Source organism: Leptonotus elevatus, chromosome 12 (genome assembly GCF_054856555.1).
Source record: "Leptonotus elevatus isolate MCC_2025b chromosome 12, RoL_Lele_1.0, whole genome shotgun sequence".
NCBI classification, from domain to species: domain Eukaryota; kingdom Metazoa; phylum Chordata; class Actinopteri; order Syngnathiformes; family Syngnathidae; genus Leptonotus; species Leptonotus elevatus.
In genome coordinates, this window is record NC_141250.1 from 11,016,435 (window position 1) to 11,020,435 (window position 4,001).

A 4,001-nucleotide genomic window follows, 5' to 3' on the forward strand; every position below is an offset into this window, starting at 1 on the left:
TTGTCACCAAGTGAATCTCATGGAGGGTGAGAGACGTGGGTTACTTATAGAGGAAGCGGGGGAGGGGGGGGGGGAGTCATCGTTCATGTGGTAGTTTCATGACAGCCTTGTAATTGAGGATCCATATGTTTTCAAAGCTACAGCGCGCCATAAAAGGAAAGGAATTCCTATAATTTATGAAAAATTATTGTTCTGTGCGTTAACTCACTCCAGATGCGTTGTTATAGATAGACTGACTTGGAGTAGTATTACATGCACTTTAGCGCCTCTTTGTGGCCACGGTCAGCAACTGCTTCTCCTACAACTAAGGACACTCACGCACACACACAGATAGATGTAAGACACACAGGAGTGGATCATATATTTTAGTTTAAAATATATTGATTTATAAACAAGTAACAATAGAACAACAGCAAACAATTAGACTTAAGGAAGCCAACATATAGAAATAGAAAACAAACTGATTTGGGTCAGTTCTACTATCTAGAATAAATAAATAAATAAATAAATACGCAAAGTGGCTCACTGGTTAGTACGTCCGCCTCCCAGTGCGTGCTGAGGGCGTAAAATCGAGTCCAGGCTGGGTGGAGTTTGGATGATCTCCCCGTGCCTGCGTGGGTATTCTCCGGGTACTCCAATCTCCTCCCACATTCCAAAGACATGCATGTCAGGTTAATTGGGCACTCTGAATTGTCCCTAGGCGTGATTGTGAGTGTGGATGGTTGTTCGTCTCTGTGTGCCCTGCAATTGGCCGGCAGCCAGTTCAGCCTACTGCCCGAAGACAGCTGGGATAGGCTCCAGCACCCCCGCGACCCTTGTAAGGAATAAGCGGTCATGAAAATGGATGGATGGATAATAATAATAATAAATAGCACCACTTTCATGTCAGCTAAATTTTCTATTTTCGTTAGTGCCATTCATTTTCAATCACACATTGTAAATTTGGTAATAATGTTGTTGTTTTTTGTTTTTGTTTTTGTTTTTAAAGATCTAGTATAGATAAAAGATTATTAGCTACAGCCCATGACCAAACCATAGTATTCGTAGAGACAAGCCAGTGGGCGCAATGGTGATGAGATGATTAATCCCCAAATAATAAGTGGTCAGGAAGTCAAACTGGTAGCCAGCGGCGTGGTGGCCATTGGGAATTTCAGACCATTTACGGGCTCGTCGCACCCCAAATTCTTCTTCTTGGATGACAGTTGACGTTACTGTTAAACAGTGTAACCCCTCTTCTTCTTTTTCTTGTTGTTCATTCCATGCACTTCTTCTTTTTTGAACTCTAAAGATGAGAGTCGCAAATTTAAGTATCACTGGCTGTTGGAGGTCAATTACGCATCCACTTGCTTCACTCTGTCCAGTTTCATCTGCAGGATATAAACAAATGCACATACTGGCCCTGACCTCGTTGAGGTTCTGTGTTGTTGTGATATAACAGCATTAATGTCAGTGTGCTTCCTGCTTTGGGGATGCTCATGCAATCTTATTGACTGAACAAAAGTGCAATCTGTTTTATACCTTGATTATTGATGTATCGATTCTGCATTTAAATGGGTTCAACATGAATTGTGTGGCCTTTGAGCTTTGTTTGATATAAAGTGGCAACTCTAAAGTAAAACACAATCTGGTCCATTACACTGCTTGACTTGAAAGTTATTAACATTTTCATTTTTTATTCCACACAATGTAATTAATTGACATGTTGCATGGAAACTGTTGCTATCATAAAACATGTTTTAACTGTGCGGGATAAGTTTTATGCTTCATTTGAAAAAAATTTGACCAAGTATATGTTAACCACAGTATAATAAAAATGAAGTAAAACTATTTATACTTTGCAGTGGGTAATAGGAAGGTGTTAGCGAAATGGTGAGCAAGAAAGATGATAAGAAATGGTAAATTGCGTTTTATGAAATGTCACAGTGACTTCCATTTCCTCTTCTGTGGTTGCATTTGTCCTTTTAGCATTTAGCATCACAGAATGAAGACTTTTTTTTCCTCTCAGGGGCCCAGCTCAGATTTTATAAAAATGTCAAAGCTGACGGAAAATGCATTTATTGTATTGTATTTATTTTAAGCATTTGTGGTTTGAATATTTGGGGCTATTTTTTTTTAACAATTCCTTTAATATTGTATTTTTTAGAATTTTTTGACAACCAGATACAACATAATGGACTGTCCACCATGCCAAACATTTGGGTGGTTAACGTGTTGTGATATTAAATCTAAACAGGGGACCATCTGTTTGGACTTGAAAAAAAAAATTTAATGACAGGAAAGGTAGAGGGAGGGCAGGCCTATTATGCCTCACCTCTAATCACTTTTTTCCTCCTCTGCTTAATTGGCTGTCTCGGCTAGGTCATGTGTCGAGCCACTCAGCCCAGATAAACAAGTCATGGGAGGATGACAATCTGGATGAGGAGCGAGACTAGTGCTTCCCCGTGGCGGCTGGTAATCACAAAACACGTTGATTACTGCTGATGAAGACAGGTTGGAGATAAATCTTTTCTAGTGTGGCATTTTGCAACTGCCATGTCTGATTTTTTTTTTTTGGAACACTGCTGTTACATTCAGCGTCACGGAAAAACATCCATCTCTTGGCTGTTGAATTTCAAGACGGGCCTAATGGAGGGTGCACGCGTCAGTGCTCAGCAGAGCTCAAGAGGATTTTGGGCCACCTCCACACTTCTCTGTTGCTTAACAGTGCAGTGTGAGGCAGAGACTCATATACAAATAGATGGACGTCAGTGTTCAAAATCGGTCATTCGTTAGAATAAGCTATTCTGTGTCACAACACAACTGGAGCGTGAACATGGCGTGATACACACATCAGCAGCTACACGTATCTGTAAAAATGACTGGGATTTGAAGGATTGCTGATTTTTAACATATTTATACTGTATATATATATATATATATATATATATATATATTTATTTATTTATTTATTTATTTATTGATATGCTGCTATTCTTCATCAATTTGCCTTTATATAGGAACACTTAATGGTATTTCTTGGCAGTTTTTAATTTGCAGCATTTTCTGTCATTTTGTGCATGTTTAAGTTGACCTTGGCTTTTTTTGCACTGTAATTTATTTTCTGTGAATATTGCTGTATATTTTTTTTTTCCAGAAGAAGTTAGACACACTACACTCAGTACTTTTGAATAAGATCCAATGAAGCAGAAAGGACTCTTGCATCATTTGTAACGATGGATTTGCCAGTTTATTTGGAGGCTCATTGTGTGTTTCTTGTCATTCTCATATGGGACACTGAATAGTGTCTATGGACTAAAGAACCACACACATTTGCTGTAACCACTCCATTTAGCATTTTTTTTTATTAAGTATATAATCATATTAATTACAATTAATTATCAATTATACATGTATATTCATTAATTCATTAATTTATTGTTTAAAAAAAAATAGGAATCCAGAATGTTTGGTAAATGTAGGCTATTGCAGCATATGATTATTTATTTTATTTCATTTGTATTTATTTTTTTATTTTTGTTAACCTGAAAATGTATCACAGTGGTGTCATTGAGCTAGAAAGTGAACAAATTAAATATTACAAAATCGATACAACAATCGATACAAGTAGCCTACAGTATACAGTACATACCGTATTAGTAATCGAAGACAAAGTCAGCAAATGCCATCCGGTACTGTGTTGGTCACATTTGATTGACGGTTGTCATAACAACTAAACACTCCGGCGTTGACACGTTTTATTTTATTTTTTTCGAAATAAGAACGTACGGAAATTGTCCGTTTGTAATTCTTGTTTTGTGATCAAACTGTAAGAGTGCCTGGGATAACGTTTTATAGTCGCGAAAATACAATAAGCGGTGGAAGGGGCCGTGGGAAGTTCATTTGAGTTTAAACTATCAAAGCACAGCACGTCATGTATATGTGTTTGAAGATATATGACGGGGGCCGTGTGGAGAAAATGTGCTATATATAAAAAATTAAAATAAATAAATATTTGTCGCGAG